The sequence below is a fragment of the Chiloscyllium plagiosum genome, chromosome 23 (assembly GCF_004010195.1).
Source record: "Chiloscyllium plagiosum isolate BGI_BamShark_2017 chromosome 23, ASM401019v2, whole genome shotgun sequence".
Classification (NCBI taxonomy): Eukaryota; Metazoa; Chordata; class Chondrichthyes; order Orectolobiformes; family Hemiscylliidae; genus Chiloscyllium; species Chiloscyllium plagiosum.
Window position 1 is genome coordinate 14657106 of NC_057732.1, and position 21046 is coordinate 14678151.

The 21046-nt window shown below is 41.0% G+C and overlaps 1 protein-coding gene across 8 annotated transcripts in view; it reads right to left on the minus strand.

The window, feature by feature from the left end:
- LOC122561637 (potassium voltage-gated channel subfamily A member 1-like) overlaps positions 1 to 21046 on the minus strand; it is a 203699-nt gene that overhangs the window by 75283 nt on the left and 107370 nt on the right. For 7 of the 8 annotated variants that reach the window (XM_043713585.1, XM_043713582.1, XM_043713581.1 and 4 more), the window contains one exon: positions 19045 to 19172. The gene's annotated coding sequence lies outside the window, so the exon portion shown is untranslated. Of the gene's footprint in view, positions 1 to 568; positions 630 to 19044; positions 19173 to 21046 lie in introns of all 8 variants that reach the window. The other variant, XM_043713586.1, reaches the window with a different exon arrangement.

Here is a 21046-nt window from a genome sequence, read left to right on the forward strand (position 1 = left end):
TTAAAGTTTTTACATTGATACCAGTCTCATGCAATTCATATTGCTGTGTCGAGGAGCTTTGAGAAGGGAAGAATTTTTAAACTAACCCTGAGACTCATAGAGTTAGTCTTCCAAGATCAAGAGAGTGGGAGCAGCTAGGAGCTAAAAGTCTGAATGGTTAACTAGACAGGAATGTGAGAGGGAGCTTGCACTTTGATTGATAATACCAAATTCATGAGCATTTTAAACAAGGCTGGAAGATTCATGTAGTTTGTGTTAGATGGCTGATGGCCAGGATTACTCACTTTGAAAGATAGCTCCTGGTGTTAACAGTGACCAGGCCAGGGTAAAAAAAAGGAACTGAAATAAAGCCTTAAGAGCTAAAAATCATTTTGGATCAGGTCCTGGAAAATCAAATAACTGTTAAAAGTACGGTGTGAATTATGCCTGTGAAGTGAGTTTTTTAGTTATGTTAACAGTAAGAAGGGAAAAATTCTGTTCTGTGGTTTATATTATGAGTTGCCCACAAAATACTGGTTAGTCAATAGTTCTTTTAGCTATGCAGAAGTCTTAAATTATAAAATCCTACCATGTTATCCTTCCAGCCATCAACGAGAAGTCTGAATTGACGTTTTGCAGTTTATTGGACTCTATAGAGATAATAACAGTCAGTGATCACCATCTTCACACAAGGGTCTCTCTCTGTTTATATGAGATCATTTCAAAATTTCAAAATAATGATGGCTAAATTTTCCTTAGGCAAGCACATAATGGAATCCCCTCATCTTCTCCCTAGATATCTTAGAGCCTTCAGAACTCAACATTGAGTTGAACAATTTCAGAGTGAGAATATCCTCCTCCATATTTGTTAGTCACTCCAACACACAATGGTCCTGTTCTGTAGATATTGCTTCCAGCACAGCCAATCCATTTTCAAATATTCACACTTTTCGCTAGCACCCATTCAGCATTTGTCTCTCTCTTGCTTTAACATCAGCAATTTCTTTGTTTGCCTTTCCTTTCTCTCTCTTTCCTTTCTCCTTCTCTAAGTACCATCTTCCCATATTCCATTTACTGCTCTCCTCTCCTCTCCTCACCCTGCAACCCCATCTTCTGTCATCAAATACAACTATTTCCCAGCTGCTTTCAGTTTGGATGAGGGGTCACTGGACTTGAAACATTAATTCTGTTTTTTGCCTCTAGAGATACTGCCAGACTTGCTGCGTTTTAATGAAGGAAAGCTCAATCCTGTTCCTCTGTTGCTGGAATTGAACATGGACACTATGTTGAAATCATACGTTCTATAATGGTGACAAGTGTTCAAAAGGAATGCAGCTTATGAAATGATAAATGCTCTGATGCAACTGGACACATGTTTCCGATAGAATAAATGAACAGAAGAACAGTTCTGGCATTTACAGAAAGAGTACAAAAAGCTATAGTTCATTTGCTCTGCCAGAAATTTTAGAATTGAGGCTATTGTGAGCTCTATTCTACATCTGGACTCTTGTTGTCATTGACTTAAAAACCTGGAATAAGACTAGTGTCAGTTCATAAAGAAAGCTGGAGTGTAGTTTACAATGTTACACTGTGTCCTTTAATTTTACTCTGTTTGAACTGGCAACCATGGACTGACATCTAAGTAAATCCTGCCTCTGACTGCCAGTGTAAACTTGCTAATTTCTCACCATGAATCAGCCTGGTATAAACTCACGTCCGGTACAGGACTATTGCCAGAATGAGCTCAGATGCAGCATCTAAAAAACATATCCTAGATTGTCCAAAGCATATATCATCTTCCACCAGCAGAATATCCAAAACAACTTGTTAACTCAAGGGGGAAAGTGCAGAAATCAATTTGTTTGAATACAGCACATGATATACATAATTTCATTCAGGAAACAATAATAAAGTAATTGTAAAGAGGGCTCAACACAATGTCCTGGCTGTTGCACTCAATACCTCCATTTTGAAGCCCAGGATCCCATATTGTTTGCTAATTAGTTGGTGAATATGTCGTGCCACTACCAAAGATTAATGCACATGGATCTCCATGTTCAGTTTCCCTGCACCCTGAAACCATGCTTCAGTGCCCCCTTCACAAACATAACTCTACCTCTTCACTGATAACTAGCTTCACTGATCCAGCCTTTGGTTGCTAGGTTTCTTCGCTGACTTCCAATTTCACTCAGTTTCACCAAGCAAATACTCCTCATGGGCTTTACAAAACCCCAGCTTTGTAGCTGCAATTAATTTTAATGCCTGCAGACTTGTTTTGAGCCCCTTTTATGACATTACCAACAATGAGTGAGTTCTCAGCTCCCAAGGATTTCTTCCAAGTCCTGATTTCAACCTAGCTGTCCGCCCATTCCTAGAACATTCTCCTGAGTTTTGACAGCACAGAAACATCCAACTTCTTTTGACTCTTCACTGAATCATGTGCACAGAATGGGTGCAGTTCATCTATGTTCCCAGCTATATGGCTAACCGCAGCCCTGCTAACATGAAGCCAACATCATCCTCTGTCTGTCTTTTTCTTTCTTTCCCCTCTCTATTTGTAAAGTTTGAACACTTCTTCAGTGACCACTGCCACTCCCCACCCCGCCACAAACTGTCCTGAGTGACCTCTTCAAAACCTTGTAAAAAGGCTTGCCCCTATTTCTGCAACTAATATATTAAAACAGTCAAAAGTAGCACCCGTGGAATTGAGTGTATTCTAAATGTCACATTTTCACGGAATCTTGGCTTCCAGCACATATTGCACACAGTAAGCATTCAATGCAATGGATTCCATCACAAACTCTACAGATGGTGGCAGACACAAGACATGAGCAGAACCAGACTTGGGACATGCCATGGATGACAATTCAAAGCAGAATTGGAGGGACATGGATGGACACAGTTGTCCAAATTCTAATCTTTGTGTGTGGAAATAAGGAGGCAGAGTGAGAAAAAGCAAGTACTAGCATATTCTTTAAATGTCAGCCTTTCCAGCTGTCATAAAAAAACACCCCTGGCATATTAGATCTATTCCATTCCAAAATATGATCGTGTTCATTGTTATTCAGAAGGCAATCAGACATAATTAAATCCTGGGAGTTGTAATCACACAATGCTTGTAGCATATGACTCTCGGGTACTTGAGAAGCTGTAGTATTCTATATTTAACCAATTTATGAAGGATAGAAGATAGTTCCCATAGTGATAGCTGTGGGAAGCTCTATTAACACAAGTCTCAGGGATTTCATGATGGGCGTTCTCTGGAGGGAATCATTGTAGGAGAGGTTTAAAATGTAGCAAAAGTAATTGCATAAATAAGTTTAATGTCATTGAATGGACCATTTAACATCTTGTTCGTTTGTTAAGTAAAGAATTTGAAAGATAAATTCTTTTCAGGTTATCTGTTGCATTCACTAGAACCTTGGTGTAAGGACCATTGAAATTCTGAAGATACAGTGTAAACGGCCATTCTCATTTCTTAAGAGGTTGCAGGACTCTGCACAATTGTTACAATGTTTGTTGGCAGGTGACAAAACAAAATGGATGAATGTTTTCAAAAACTACTATGTGTCAGATGTTATTGCTTTTTCCCCTCTTACATATGAACACTCGATCAGACACCACCACCCAACTCCACCAACTCCCAACTGAACCAGCCTGAGCATCCCCTGACCTAACCTGACACCCTTCATAACCTGACTCTCTTAGCCCAAGCTATCTATCCATCGCACCCATCTGTCACTTGCCACACTACCCTAATCCCTTACTTTACCCACACAAAATGTTATTATGGATAAGGACTCATGGCATCAAGGATTATATCACATTATAGTGGATGGGTTAATGGATAGGAAACAGAGAAATGGTACATTTTCAAGTTGGCAGGCTGTAACTAGTGGAGTGCTCTAAGGATCAGGACTGGGACCACAGATATTTATTCTCTACTAATGACTTAGACAAAGAAATCAAGTGTAATGTATTCAAATTTGCAGATGTTACAAAGCCAAATGGGAGTCTAAAGCTAAGAGGAAGACACTGAGTAGCTGTGAAGAGATATAGGCAGGCTAACTGAATTGGCTAGGTAAAAACAATGACTCCAGATACTGGAGACCAGAGTTTAGATTAGAGTGGTGCTGGAAAAGCACAGCAGTTCAGGCAGCATCCGAGGAGCAGTAAAATCGACGTTTCGGGCAAAAGCCCTTCATTCCTGATGAAGGGCTTTTGCCCGAAACGTCGATTTTACTGCTCCTCGGATGCTGCCTGAACTGCTGTGCTTTTCCAACACCACTCTAATCTAATCTCTAACTGAATTGGCAACAAGAGGGCAGATAAAGTATAATATGGGAAAATCTGAGGTTATTCACTTCATTAGTAAGAATGGAAGAACAGAATGTATTGTACAGAGAGATTGGGTGTACTTATACGAGGAACACAGAAAGATAGTATACAACTTTATTGGTCAGAGTATTGAGTACAGGAGTTGAGAGGTCATGTTGTGGCTGTACAGGACACTGATTAGGCCACTGTTGGAGTATTGCATGCATTTCTGGTCTCCTTCCTATCGGAAAGATGTTATGAAACTTGAAAGGGTTCAGAAAAGATTGTCCAGAACTGGAGGGCATAGGTTTAGGGTGAGAGGGGAAAGATACAAAAAAGACCTAAGGGGCAACTTTTTCATGCAGAGGGTGGTACGTGTATGGAATGAACTGCCAGAGGATGTGGTGGAGGCTGGTAGAATTGCAACATTTAAGAGGCATTTGGATGGGTACATGAATAGGAAGGGTTTGGAGGGGATATGGGCCGGCAAGTGGGACTAGATTGAATTGGGATATCTGGTCAGCATGGAGGTTGGACCAAAGGGTCTGTTTCCTTGTTGTACATCTCTATGACTCTATGACTCTAATTTTGAAGAAAAATATCATGATGCCATTTATTTCAAAGAGTTACAACAACATGGAAATCTTGCATTCATTGTACAAGGCTTTGCTGGCTCCACATCAGGATAGTGTAACTTTGATTTATTTATTGTCATCACATGTACAAAGACAGAGTGAAAGGTGTTGTTTTGTATGTTCTACAGGCAGATTGGTGTCATACAAAGTACATGAATGTAACAGTGTTACATCTGCAGAGATGGTGCAAAGAGACAGAGAGATCAACATTAATATTTGAGAGGTCTGTTCACAAGTCTGATAACATCAGGGAAGAGGCTGTTCTTGAATTTGTTCATATGTGTATTCAAATTTTTATATCTTCTGCCTGACAAAAGAGAGTGGAAGAGAGTGCAACCGAAGTGGGAGGGTTCTTTGATTATGTCGGTTGCCTTTCTAAGGCAGTGGGAAGAACAGATAGAGTCAATGGGTGGAAGGTTGGTTTGCATGATGGACCAAGCCATGTACATGACTCTGTAGTTTCGTGCGGTATTGGGAAGAGCAGTTGCCATATCACATTGTGATGCATCCAGAGAGGATGCTTTCTCTGGTGCACAGATAAAAAATTGGTAAGAGTCTTTGTGGACATAGAGTCATTGAGTCATAGATGTGTACAGCATGGAAACAGACCCTTCAGTCCAACCTGTCCATGCTGACTAGATATCCCAACCCAATCTAGTCCCACCTGTCAGCACCTGGCCCATATCCCTGCAAACCCTTCCTATTCATATACCCATCCAGATGTCTTTTAAATGTTGCAATTGTACCAGCCTCCACCACTTCCTCTGGCAACTCATTCCATACACGTACCACCCTCCTTGAAAAAGCTGCCCTTTAGGTCTCTTTTATATCTTTCCCCCTCACCCTAAACCTATGCCCTCCAGTTCTAGACTTTTATCCTATCCATACCTCTCATGATTTTATAAACCTCTATAAGGTCACCCCTCAGCCTCCGATGCTCCAGGGAAAACAGCCCCAGCCTGTTCAGCCTCTCCCCATAGCTCAAATCCTCCAACCCTGGCAACATCCTTTCTGACCCTTTCAAGTTTCACAACATCTTTCCAATAGGAAGGAGACTAGAATTGCATGCAATGTTCCAACAGAGGCCTAACCAATGTCCTGTACAGCCACAACATGACCTCCCAACTCCTATACTCAATACTCTGACCAATAAAGGAAAAGTATACCAAATGCCTTCTTCAGTATCCTATCTACCTGCGACTCCACTTTCAAGGAACTATGAATGTGCACTCCAAGGTCTCTTTGTTCAGAAACAGTCCCAAGGAACTTACCATTAAGTGTATAAGTCCTGCTAAGCTTTGTTTCTCAAAATGCAGCACCTCACATTAAACTCCATCTGCCACTTCTCAGCCCATTGGCCTATCTGATCAAGATCCCATTGTAATCTGAGGTAACTTTCTTCACTGTCCACTACACTTCCAATTTTGATGTTATCTGCAAACTTACCAACTATACCTCTTATGCTCACATCCAAGTCATTTATATAAATGACGAACAGTAGTGGACCCAGCACTGATCCTTGTGGCACTCCACTGGTCACAGGCCTCCAATTTGGGAAACAACCCTCCACCACCACCACCCTCTGTCTTCTTACCTTTGAGCCAGTTCTAAGGGATTAGAGGCATTTTTGTGTTTTCATGACAGTTGCATTAACACGAGTGGGCTCCTGGACAGATGGTTGGTGATCATCACTCCCCGAAACTTGACGCTGTCGACTATCTCCACCTCAGCATCATTCATGCAGAAAAGGCATGCCCTCTACTCCGCTTCCTGAAGTCAATGAACAACTCCTTTGTTTTGCTGACATTGATGGAAAGATAGTTATCTTTACCCCATGCCACTAAGAACTCAGTCTCAATCCTGTACTTTGTCTCATCGCTGTATGAGATCCAACCTACAACAGTGGTGTCATCAGCAAATTTTTAATTGGAGATGGAACAGAATTTGGCCACATAGTCATGAGTGCATAAGGATAAGGAGTACAGTAGGTAGCTTGGAGTACATAGCCTTGTGGGGCATTGGTCTTGGGAACTATGGTGGAGGAGGTGTTGTCACCTAAGTCACTGATGGTGATCTATGGGTCAGAAAATCGAGGATCTAGTTACAGAGAGGGGAGCCAAGACCTAGCTCTTGAGGTTTGGAGATGAGTTTGTTTGGAAGTACGGTGTTGATGAGGGAGCTTTAGTCAATAAGTAGGACCTTAACATGGGTATCCTCGTTAACCAGTTATTCCAGGGATGTGTGTAGGGCCATGGAGATGCAGTTTACCGTGGATCTGTTGTGCTGATTGGCGAATTTCAAAAGATGAAGGCGTTCTGGTAAGGCTGCAGTTGATGTGAGCCATGACTAACCCCTCGAAGCACTTCATAACTATGCAGGTCGGAGCCACTGAGTAATGGGTCATTGAGGCAAAATCCATGATATGGAGTTTGGTACTGGGATGATGGTGGTCTTCTTGAAGCAGGTGGGGATTTCAGATCAAAGTAAGGAGAGGTTAAAGATGTCAGTGAATACTCCTACCAGCTGGTGCACACAGGATCTAATTGCATGGCTGGGGGCTATATATGGTCTTCATATTTAAGGAAGAATGTAGTTTGTCTGGGAAAGAATTCAGTGAAAGTTGCTAAATTGATTCCTGAAATGAGAGGGTTGTCCACTGATGAGGGGTTGGTTAAACTGGGTCTAGACATGACCACCAACTGGCCACCAAAAGACATGGAAAAAGTGAGGACTGCAGATGCTGGAGATCAGAGTCAAAGACTATGGTGCTGGAAAAGCTCAGCCGGTCAGGCAGCGTCCGAAGAGCTTCCTGATGAAGAGCTTACGCTTGAAATGTCGACTCTCCTGCTCCTCGGATGCTGCTTGACCAGCTTAACTTTTCCAGCACCACACTCTTGACACCAAAAGACATGACCAACTATCACTGCTATCCATACACACAAACGAAGAGGGACACAAGTTCAATAGGGACAATACATCCATCCTGGGACAGGCTAAACAAAGACACGCACAGCAATTCCTAGAGGCCTGGCATTCAAACCGGAACTCCATTTAAAAAAAATGTAGACTTGGACCCCATTTACCAACTTCTCAAAAACAGAACTGGAAGTGATATCATCCACCATAACAGAAAGATAAATAGCAAGCCGGACAGAACACCAACGCTTCATCATTATGCACTGATGATGTCATCAAGCATGGTAATGAAACGTCTGAGAACAAATCTACCAGTTCAGTGAGCAAACTTACAACTTGGGTCTATTTTCTTTGGAGTGTAAAAAGAAGTGAACTCATTGAAATGTACAAGTTTTGAAAAGGCTTAACAGTAGACACCCGTGATTTCCTCTAAGCTGCACGTCCACAAGGCCACTCTGATTTTTCTCCAAGGTTCCACACACAATGATCAGTGTGATCAGCATGCCGACACACTGACTTCCAGTCTCAGAGTTCTCCACTGCACCCAGAAAGAAAAATTATAGGAAGCATTAGTAAACACTGAGAGTTGTTTCCATTACCCGGGGAATCAAGAACAGGGGTGTGCAGTGTCAGGATACGTTGACAATCATTTAGAACTGGAATGAGGATAAATTTGTTTTACATCAAAGAATCATGAACCTTTGGAATTGTCGAGCTCGAAATATTGTGCTCAGGCACTGAATACATTTAATGTATTTTAGGGAATCAAATGATCTGGAGAATAGCTGGGAAAATTGAAATGAGACAAGAGATCAGCCTCAATCGTATTGAATGGAACAGCAGGTTTTAGGGGCTAATGGTCGACTCTTCAGTATAGATTAGTATTGCTTTCTTACATTTTTATGTACACTACTTACACTTACACATATCTACATATGTATACATACACATCTACACACACTCATGCACACCTGTGCATCTGCAAACATATACCTAAGTACACTACACACAGTTATACACACACACCCATATACACACCTACATATGTGCACCTACATTTTCACAAACACCTACAGACTTCCAATATACACAGCCACATATAAACCTACTTAAAAACCTGTACTTGTACATACACAGTCACCAGTTTTGTCCTCAGGTCACATTCATATCTATGACCAAGAAATATCATCACAATAATAGTTCTAAATAAAATATTCAACAATCTGTCATAATTATTTACAATTTCAATTGGATTTAATATTTTTTATTGATGAGCTTAGTGTCATTTCAAACCTAGCTTCAAAACTTAGAACAACCTTCCATGTTTCCAGAAGGCTACATGACAAGATTTATTAAAGATGAGCTGGTGAATAAATTTATAGCTGAAACTTTAATTTGAACTCCAGTTACAAACTTTGTGGATAGTAGAATTTGAGAGATATTCAGCACAATCCATGGTACTGTATTTTCAAACAGAGAAATCTGACTCATGTCCCAAGCAAACACACTAAATTACAGAGTAAATAAGAAATTAATATTTTGAGCTCAGATGGCCAATGGTACTTGTCAGTCTAAACAGAATTTCAGCCAGCATAGCTGTGACGCTAAGCTAATATTTGTGTGTATCATTGTAAAGATATGCCAAGGCAAACTTTCAAATAGTCATAATTATTCCAACATGCAATGGAAACTAAAGAAGCATTGTCAATATGGCCAGGAAACTTCCAGAAGGGTACTACACAATTCTATTGACAATCCGCTGTTATTTTCATATCTGGAATACCACAATATTTCTTTCATAGTTTTTTTTAAAAGCTGCCATTTCCCCAATTTCTTCTCTTCCATACTTATCTAGTATGTTTTTATAAGGTTTTGTTTAGTGCACAAACTCCGAAACTGTCATCTTTATTTCCTGTAATATTCTTCCATCACACTAATGACAAAGCAGTCAAGCATCCAATTGATCAAGAGCATTGCTGTGGATGGTCCATTTGTAATATATTAAAGGTCCTGCATGCACCCACATCCTACAAATGTCGCATTTACTTCTTGTCGTACATAATTGTCATATCTATTTCTGTCATGCTTTTTAATCACACCCATAACCCATTTCTGTCATAATTGATTTTGCACGATCTACTTACCTCCCAAAAACAACATCTAGGTCTGTCAATAGGTGGCAGTGTTGTGCAATTACCGCTGGCCCTTGTCTCCACAATAGGTGGTGCTGTGGTGCTTTACAGCCTTGGGTCTGTAAAGTTGAATCTATAGGTCAATGCTCTCTGCTAATTCACTTCTGTCAGCTCTTCCTGATACTGGAGCCCACCACAGTGATAGTTCCATTATGTCTCTTCACCAAGGCTATCACTGCTCCAATTTTGCCCCTTTCGTGCTATTCCCTCACTGGCTGGTCCCCAATCCAACAGCTCTCCCTTCCATCTGAACAACATCTCACATTTAGTAAAATTTGGCAAGGCACCTTCACAGGAGCATTCTCAGACAAAGATCTTACGCACGAGGATTGAATTGTCACAAAATGACTATTCGTAAGGGGAGAAGTCAGAACAACAAAAAAAAAACTGCAAATGTTGGAAATCTAAACAAAACCAGAAGTTGCTGGAGAAATTCAGCAGGTCTGGCAGCATCTGTTGAGAGAAAGCAGAGTCCAGTGACCTTTCTTCAGATCTGACACTCAGTTGTATCCGTTATACTAAAATGTGACAAAGTCCATAGAAAGGAATAAAATCAAACAATCCATCAGAAACGGACCAGGATACAAGAAACAGCAAAGGCAAATGTAGCCCTGTCGACCATACAAAGTCAGCCTTACTAACACCTGGCAGCTTCTGCCATGGATTGGTCAAGCAACTGGCGGGCATTGTGTCTGGAATATGATCCCGTGAGTGTGAACAAATCCCATCAGAGAATCATACGGCACGGAAACAGACCCTATGGTCCAACTCATCCATGGAAATCAGGGTATCATAAACTGAACTAGCCCCATTTACCTGTGTTTGGCCCATATCCTTCAAAACCTTTCCTATTCCAAATGATGTCCCAATGTCTTTTAAATGTTCTAATTGTATTCACCTCTACTACTTCCTTTGGCAGCTCATTCCATATGTGCACCATCCTCTGCATAAAAAAATTGCCCTTTAGGTCCCTTTTAAATCTTTCCCCTCTCACCTTAAACCTATGATGTATAGTTTTGGACTGCCTACTTGTGGGAAAAAAACTTTGGCTATTCACCTTTATCTGTGCCCCACATGACATTATAAACCTCCAAAAATTAGTTTCAAGATAGCGATGGAAAAGGATAGCCCTGATCTAAAATTTAAAATTTAAAATCAGAGGAAGGTATTAGGCAAAAACTTTCAAAAATTGATGAGGAGCAGATCTTTGCAAGTAAAGGGACAGCTGGAAAATGGGAAGTCTTCAAAAATGAGATAACAAGAGTCCAGTGACATTATGTTCCTGTTAGTGTGAAGGGCAAGACTGGTAGGTGTAGGGAGTGCTGGATGACTAGAGAAATTGAGGGTCAGGTCAAGAAAATGTAGGAAGCATATGTCAGGTATAAGTAGCAGGGATTGAGTGAATCCCTAGAAGAGTATGAGGGTGGTAGAAGTATAGTTAAGAGGGAAATCAGGAGGATAAAAATGGCCATGAGATAGCTTTGGCAAATAGGGTTAAAGAGAATCCAAAGGGATTCTACAAATATATTAAGGACAAAGGGTAACAAGGGAGAGAATGAAGCCCTTAAAGATCAGCAAGGGTGCATTTGTATGGAACTGCAGGAGATGGGGAGATACTAAACAATTACCAGTATGGAAGCTAGAGAACTTGGGGAAGTAAATAGTGATATTTTGAAAAGTGTCCATATTACAGAAGTGATGGTGCTGGACATCTTATAATGAATAAAGGTGGATAAATCCCCAGGACCTGATCAGGTATACCCTAGAACTTTGTGGTAAGCTAGGTAAGTGATTGTTGGGCCCTTTGCTGATATATATGAGAGGCCAGAAGATTGGAGATTGGCTAACGTGGAGTTTAACTTAGATAAATGTGAGCTGTTGCATTATGGAAAGGCAAATCAGGGCAGGACTTATACACTTAAATGTAAGCCCTGCGGCGTGTTGCTGAACAGAGAACTTGGAATGCAGGTTCATAGTTCCTTGAAAGTAGAGTTGCAGGCAGATAGGTTAGTGAAGAAGGCATTTGGAATGCTTGCCTTTATTAGTCAGTGCACTGAGTATAGGAGTTTGGAGCTGTATAAGACATTAGTTAGGCCAGTTTTGGAATACTGCATTCGGTTCTGATATAGAAAAGATGTTATGAAACTTGAAAAGGTTCAGAAAAGATTTTACAAGGATGCTGCTGGGGTTAGAGGGTTTGAGCTCTGGGGAGAGGCTGAGTAGGCTGGAGATATTTTTCCTGGAACATTGGAGGCTGAGGGGTGACCTTATAGAGGTTTATAAAATCATGACAAGCATGGATAGGGTAAATAGACAAGATCTTTTACCCAGGGCAGAGGAGTCCAAAATTGGAAAACATAGGTTTAAGGTGAGAGGGGAAAGATGTAAAAGGGACCTAAGAGACAACTTTTTCATGCAGAGGGTGGTTCGTACATGGAATGAGCTGCCAGAGGAAGTGATGGAGGCTGGTGCAATTACAACATTCAAAACGGCATCTGGATGAGTATAAGAATAGAAAGGGTTTAGAGGGATATGGGATATCGGCTGGCAAATGGGATTAGATTAATTTAGGACACCTGTCAGCATGGACAAGTTGGACCGAAGGGTCTGTTTCAATGCTGTACAGCTCTAAGCTTATATGACTCTAAGGTAACCTCTCAGCCTCTGGCACTCTTAGGAAAGAAGTCTCAGCTTAGCCTGCCTCTGCCTAGAGCTGAATCCCTCCAGTCCCAGTAACATCCTTATAAATTCTTTACTGTACCCTTTCAAGTTTACCAACATCCAATGACATGGACAGACCCTACCAGTTGTGATGGGCTTCTGGTTTACAGCTGAGGCTGAGTCGTCCTGAGAGTTTTCAACATTGATACTGGGCTCTATGAAGTCGCATGATTGCAGGTCAAACAAGGGCAAGAAAACCTTCCATTGATTACCATCTCTGCTGCTGCCACTCACGTCCCCAACCACTAAATTAGTCCCCTTCAGTGTTGAACACCACTTGGAGGAAGCACTGAGGGTGTCAAAGACACAGAATGTACACTGGCTGAGAGATTTCAATGTCCATGCCAAGAGTGGTTCACTGCATACCCAGCTGGAGAAATTATTAAAGACATATCTGCTTGATTGGGTCTGCAGTATATAGTGAGGGAACGAACAAGAACTTAATCTTGTCCTAAGCCATCTTCTTCTTGCAGACGTGCCTATCCATGATAGTAGAATGACAACCACAGACTCCTTCTGGAGACAAAGTCCCATCTTCTCATTGAGAACACTCTCCATCGAGTTGTATGGCATGACCACTAAATGGGGCAGACCTTGAATAGTACAGAGTGTAAAATTCGGCATCTGCAAGGCATTGTGGGTCACCAACATCATCAATGTTGCATTCAACCATAATCTGTAACCTCATGGCCCCGCAGATCCCCTAATAAACTATTGCCGTCGAGTTGGGATATCAATCCTGATTTAGTGAAGAATGCAGGAAGGCAGTCAAAGAGCAGCACCAGGGACATCGAAAACTGAAGTATCAATCTGATGAAGCTACATCATGATTACTTGCATGCCAAACAGCAGAAACCAACATTCAGTAGGCAGGTTAAGGTGATCCCACATTAAAGCAGATCAGATCTCAGTTCTGCTATCCTGCCACATTCAGTCGCGAATGCTGGCGGACAGCTAAACAACTAAGAAGAAGAGGTAGCTTCACAAACATCCTCAACAATGGGGGAGCTGAGCAAATGACAAGGTTGAAATAATTGTATCCATCTTCAGCCAGATATGTCAGATCCACTTAGCCTCATCTCAAAGTTCCCAGCTTCACAGATGGCTATATTCAACCAATCTGATTCAATTCATGTGACATTCAATGAAAGCACTAGATACTGCAAAAGCACGGACAACATTCCGGCAATCGTACTGATGACTTGTGCTCCAGAACAAGACATGTTTTTGGTAAAACAAAACTCGAGTCAATGAGAAATTGGGGCAAACTCCTCAACTGGCTGGGGGCTTACTGGGCACAAAGGAAGATGGTTGTGGTTGTTGGAGATCAATGATCTAATTCACAGGACATCACTCCAGGAGTTCCTTGGGGTAGTGTCTTCATCAATGACATGCCCTATATCATAAGTCAGAAATTGAGATGTTTGCTGATGATTGCACAATGTTCAGAACCACTCAATCTTCCTCAGATACTGAAGCAGGTTGTGTCCATATCAGCAAGATCTGGATAAGATCTAAGCTTTGGCTGATAAGTGGCAAGTAACATTCAGGCTACACAAGCACCAGGCAGTGACACTGCAATAAGAGAGAACCTAAGCATTGCCTTTTGACAATCAATTGAAGTACCATCATTAACCCCACTATCAGATTACCAATAACCAGAAACAGAAATGAATGAGCCTATAAATACTGTGATACAAAAGCAGATCAGAGCTAGGAATTCTGCGGCAAGTAACTGAGCTCCTGAGTCCCCGATATCTGTCAATCATCTACGTGGCACAAGTCAGGAGGATGATGGAATACTCTCCACTTTCCTGGATGGGTACAGTTCCAACAATATTCAATAAGAACAAAACTATCCAGGAGCAAACAGCCCACTTGATTGGCATTGCACCCACCATCCCCATCCATTCACTCACTTCACCACCAAATCGCAGCAGCAGCACTGTGTTACCAACTACAAAATGTCCTGCAGTAACTCACTGAGGCTTTTTTGACAGCAGCTTCAGTTCCCCAACCTCTAACACCTAGAAGGACAATTGTAGCAGATACATGGGAACACCAGTACCTGCATGTCCCCCTGCCAAGCCACTCATCACTCTAACTGTATCATCGCTCCTTCACGGTTACTATCTCAAAATCCTTGAACACCTTTCCTTAACAGTTCTGTGTAGATCCCTACAACACAATGACTACAAAGGTTCAGAAGGCAGTTTGCCACTACCTTCTCCAGGCTAGTTAAGGATGAGCAATAAATGCTTTGCTTATGGACAAAAAACACGATTGTGAATTGGACAATGACAAATGGACAGAATGGAATGCATGACGGAGAAAATTATGCTATGAGGTTCAAGAATTTTTTATCCTCTCTGTTCTGGAAAAAGTATCAAATTGCCGTTTAGTCAGACAGCAATGTGTTTCGCTCACAAGGATTACAATGCCTTTGCAAACCTCAATGGAGTTCTTTCCTTTTCCTTCCAGACAGCTGTCCAGATCTTTCATGCACTGTGACACATCATCACACCGATGAGTAAGTGTTTGACTCACATCCATTTGTTTCCTAAATGTTCTGACTGAACATTTAGTTTAAAGCATATCTCACTTATGTTTCATAGGTCACAAGTCTGAGTGATTTTTGTTTTAAACAGGGAATTCCAACCCCAGCCCTTGCATCTTTTATTTAACCTTACTGTTAAAAGCGTAGAATTGTTTTGAATATATTTGCTTAAACAGTAAGTGCCAGTGACATCGTTCAAGGTAATGTCTTTAGGGAGTTTTGCTGTGGGGAAAAGCTGAATTAATGAATAACCAATTCGGAAAAAACAAAATCACTGGAGCGTGAGGATTAAGTACGATGGACGGTTAATTCAGATTTTGCAAATTGCCACTGTGATTCTTTCAAGCAAATCCATTCTTATTATTGTAGTTACTTGAGGGTAGACTGGGGAATCAGCAGTGGGAGATGCTGTCACTGGGAAGACAGTCTCACAAGCAAGAATCAAAGTAGACTTAGAAAGATGAATATGTATCTGCATTTGAAGCTCTTTTTGTCAGGTTACCTGATGTTACATTCAAAATTATAGGAGTTAGTCAAAACTCTGCAGAGCAAAACAATGTGATTGAAATTGAAAGAAGCTGCCTGTGTTAGTTGAGCAAGACAATCATAACAAAGCTGCAGACCTGTGACATAAAGCCATTTTGCGTCTGGAGTCTCTACCAGAAATGCAAAACATAGCTACTAAAATATTTACAAACAGGAAGACCATTGTCACCTGTGCCTTTCCGTTAATTCTCTTTCTGAAATGAAAGCTGAGTGAATATGGGCTAAATACCAAATGTTTGCTGATTGCTTGTAATATGATCTCTGGTGGGATTTATTTCTGCTGACTGCCAGGTTTGCCTGATACTTCCCTACGTAACACTGCTGAGGACTGAATTAATTTGCATTTATTAACTTCACTGTCAGGGAGGGAAGCCTATATGCTGATAGCCAGAACCTCATACTGCGGCTGCGGCAGGTAATCCTTTCCCACGTATAAACTGTTGTTAAAATATTCAATGATGAATAATTTGACAAGCAAGCATTACCAAAGGACATTAAATGACAGTTAGGTATGCCCACCACCAATTCTATGAAGCTCCTCTCAAACAATTCCAGCTAAATTTATTAAAATTTAAATCTAATAGACTCTGGGTATAAGGCATGTAGGAGCTGATATTTGTATTGAAGCTTTGGCATTCAGCTGTGAAGGACCTAGCTGGTCTAAACTGATGCAGGTGTTTGGCTCCAGGCACAAGGAGCTGTTCCTATCAAGAGGATTACCCAGCATGGGAGGAGAGCTGGGCATGATTACAATACAGGGTTGTTGTGGATTTGCAGAGGCTTTAAGGATGCAGGTAGAAGAGGTGCCGTCAAATGCACCCGATTGCCAATTGTTTTTAATTGGGCCCTTTCAGCAGTGCCTGTTTCTATGAGAAAGTGGTTAGCATAAAGTGAAAATGGCCACAGTGACTTTGTGTTAACCCACTGCTTTCGCCAGATTGGATTTCTAACCTGCTCCTTTGAGCAGGTGAACTTCAGTGTTTGCGTGGTAGGCCTCATAAGGAGGCTGAAATTTGCTCATGGTAAGAAACTGTTCCAGTTGACCAGGAAACCTTCCTACATTTACTGGATCCAACTAGAGTTTACAGATTGGTAATCAACATTTTCGAGTCAATTAAGATGCACCTTTTGTGGCCATAAATGGGACTTAACCCCAGAGCCTCTGCTCCCAAGGTAGGGCTCTGCCAGCTTTCATAAGTGGACGTAAAAAGCCAGGCATTAATCTGTTGATTGAACTAAAACATCTATGAAAGTGGCATGCAAAAGAATTTTGTATTAAGGTGTTAATTATATTAATATAGAAACTCAATTTCAGTATTTCTATAAAAGTTATCTATAAATAATGGGGATATTCCCAAAGAGTTATGTTGCACTGAATTCCTGGCATCAACAGACAGATTGAGTTGCAAAGAGTGTTTTCAGTAAAGTGATTCCCTTTGTCCTGTATTGAGTACCAGTAATGCCTGCAGTCACATAACAAAGTCTCCGAATGTGTTAATTACATCTTCATAAAACAGGAATAGCATGTCTTGTTCCAATGATGTGCACTGTATTGTGGGGCCTGATAGTTTCCTCAGTGATGTGCTGTCAGCCATCTAATTACACCTTCTGCTGAAAAGCAGGTTTGCCTTGGATCTCACAGAGTGTGTTTTGTTTGGATCCATGTGATAAGTTTCCTACTTTTTAGGTGACATTTTCACATGGCTGCAGCAGAAGAAGAATAATGTTGTTTCTCAACACCGAATTGTGCAGTTTTTTTTTATGGCAGTGGAACCTTAACCTTCCTTGTGATGTGATCAAGCCTGAAAAAACCTATACGCTGCACAGAATGCTTTGTGTTTAGATAAGAACAGGAAAGATCTGAAATGAGAAATTCCACTCGGTCCATCAAGCCCACAGGTCATGTTTGATTTATTTATTCAGGGGTTTCTACACTAACTGTTGATGCTTTATTTTATAGAGCACTAAACAGGAAAATGGAGTTTGTTATACTTGCATTCAATTATCATTTATTATCATTTTAGTTTTGCCAAAGCAGGTTACAATCCATTTAATCAATTTGTCAACCCTTCTGTGAGGTTCCATATGAGCTTTACATGAAGAATTTTTGCAAAGGCCTTTCAAAAATCAAAGTATATTTTTCAATTCATTTACTTCTATCCAATATACATGTGATGAGGAAGTTTCCCTCACAAACCTGAACAACTCCTCTTAGAGTCAAAGAGTCAAAGAGATGTACAGCACAGAAACAGACCTTCGGTCCAACTCGTCCATGCCGAATCAGATATCCCAACCCAATTTAGTCCCACCTGCCAGTCTTAGCTGAACAAAATACATAATTGGTTACTGTAATAAAGGTTGAAAATGTGTTGCTGGAAAAGCGCAGCAGGTCAGGCAGCATCCAAGGAGCAGGAGAATCGACGTTTCGGGCATGAGCCCTTCTTCAGGAATGAGGAAAGTGTGCCAAGCAGGCTAAGATAAAAAGTAGGAAGGAGGGACTTGGGGGAGGGGCGTTGGAAATGCGATAGGTGGAATCTTCCTGACCTCTCCGCCCCCACCCCCACTCCGGCCTATCACTCTCACCTTAACCTCCTTCCACCTATCGCATTTCCAACGCCCCTCCTCCAAGTCCCTCCTTCCTACTTTTATCTTAGCCTGCTTGGCACACTTTCCTCATTCCTGAAGAAGGGCTCATGCCCGAAACGTCGATTCTCCTGCTCCTTGGATGCTGCCTGACCTGCTGCGCTTTTCCAGCAACACATTTTCAGCTCTGATCTCCAGCATCTGCAGTCCTCACTTTCTCCTACTGTAATAAAGGGCCATATTTAAGACATAGCTGAAGGGGCAATCTTGACCAGCAATATAAAATCTATACTATCTCCTCAGTGGTTCAGGCCACAACCTCAAACGTGCAGATATTATCAGGACAAAATGGAAGGTTTCCCTGATTAAAGTCTTTCACAACTGTACACCCCTTAAAGTTCATGGTTTGTTTGCTTGATAATATAGTCCAATATCTCTTCTAGAACAGTGAACATACTTGAAAATATGAGCTTTCATTCTGGTGAAAGAGTGACCCTTGTACTTGTTAATTTTGTGGTAGTGTAATCCATCTTTCTATACTTCCCAGTAACACAAACCCAGTTGTGAAGTGTCAAGTCATTTTATCCTCTTCCATTACCTGATGACAGTGGCTTTTTTGTGGTAATATGATCTCCAGTAAGAACTTCCCTTCTTATTTCAGGTTGGGATGGTGTTCTGTAGATTTTAAATTCACAGTTCTTTTCCACTTCTAATTATTAGGGGTACCTGAAATTTGAAAACATAAACAAAGCATGAAATATAGGAATCTTCTTCTTTGCACGTACAAGTAATAACTTGTTTGGTGGTTTTCATTTACACTCCTAAAATAGCTTGAAAATAAACGCTATGAGTTAGTGCCTCCAGTGTTAGAACATCCCACGACATAATCACAGACTTAGATTTAAGGCCCTGGAGATCTGTCCACCCAAATGCCCATTAGGTTTCTGTGCTAGGAGTGTTAATTTTCAACAATGTAGGAAAAAAATACTAATATTATTAATTTTCTGTCTCTGGCTTTTGTAAAAGTCTTGTTTGGTCTCTTTTATTTGTGTGCTTCTAATTAACAGATGAGTGCCAATAAACAAAAAAAAAAGGTCAAAACTTACTCCACATTATTCCATATCATTTGATTTTATGGAACTCATAGGTATCTACTGTCTGGTAAGTTTTACTATAAAATGTGGGCTTTTTTATGTTGTATAAAAATGGACTGAGGACAAGTGGTGTTAAGTTATACACATCAGAGATATTGATAGCTATTTGCAAGTAAATGTCAGGCAGCAAGATGTCAGCGTGGAGACATAAATAACATTCGAGGTCTTATCAGCCTCAATTCTCTCAGTTAAGTTATTACAAAATGTCGACTAATAGTGAAATCCATGACTTGACCATTTCACCCATGTTAATTTGAAAGCATGTAAAACAAGGTAAATTTCTTCTTAAATAAATTGGAAATATAGTAAATACAGTCATGGAGCCATATAGCACGGAAACAGACCTTCAGTCCACCTAGTCCAACCATGTTCCCAAACTAAACTAGTCCTGCTTGCCTGCATTTGGCCCATATCCCTCCAAACCTTTCCTACTCATGAACTTATCCAAAAGTCTTTTAAACATTGTCACTGTACTTCCATCTACCATTTTCTCTGGCAGCTCATTCCATATACAAACCACTCTCTGTGTAAAAAAGTTGCCTCTCAAATCCTTTTTAAACCTTTCTCCTTTCACTTGAAACAAATGCCCCCTAATTTTGAAATCCCTCAACCTGGGGAAAAGACTCTTGTCATCCACCTTATCTATACCTCTCATGATTTTATAAACCTCAATAAGGTCACCCCTCAACCTCTTACCCTCCACTGAAAAAAAGTTCCAGTCTTTCCAGTCTATTTTAATATTTCAAAAGTTCCATTCCCAGGAATGTGATGGTAAATCTTTTCTAATATATGAAAATAAGTTATCTAATGGAGCATTGAACTGAAAGCAATACTTAAACTAGACATGAAAAATATCCAAAGTTTGTGAGAAGATTTGTAGCTCGGGTGCTTGTTGTTGTGGTTCTGTTCGCCAAGCTGGGAATTTGTGTTGCAGACATTTCGTCCCCTGTCTAGGTGACATCCTCAGTGCTTGGGAGCCTCCTGTGATTTTCCTCTGGCATTTGTAGTGGTTTGAATCTACTGCTTCCGGTTGTCAGTTCCAGCTGTCCGTTGCAGTGGTCAGTATATCCCCTGTCTAGGTGACATCCTCAGTGCTTGGGAGCCTCCTGTGAAGCGTTTCTGTGATTTTCCTCTGGCATTTGTAGTGGTTTGAATCTACCGCTTCCGGTTGTCAGTTCCAGCTGTCTGCTGCAGTGGTCGGTATATTGGGTCCAGGTCGATGTGCTTATTGATTGAATCTGTGGATGAGTGCCATGCCTCTAGGAATTCCCTGGCTGTTCTCTGTTTGGCTTGTCCTATAATAGTAGTGTTGTCCCAGTCGAACTCATGTTGCTTGTCATCTGTGTGTGTGGCTACTAAGGATAGCTGGTCATGTCGTTTCGTGGCTAGTTGGTGTTCATGGATACGGATCGTTAGCTGTCTTCCTGTTTGTCCTATATAGTGTTT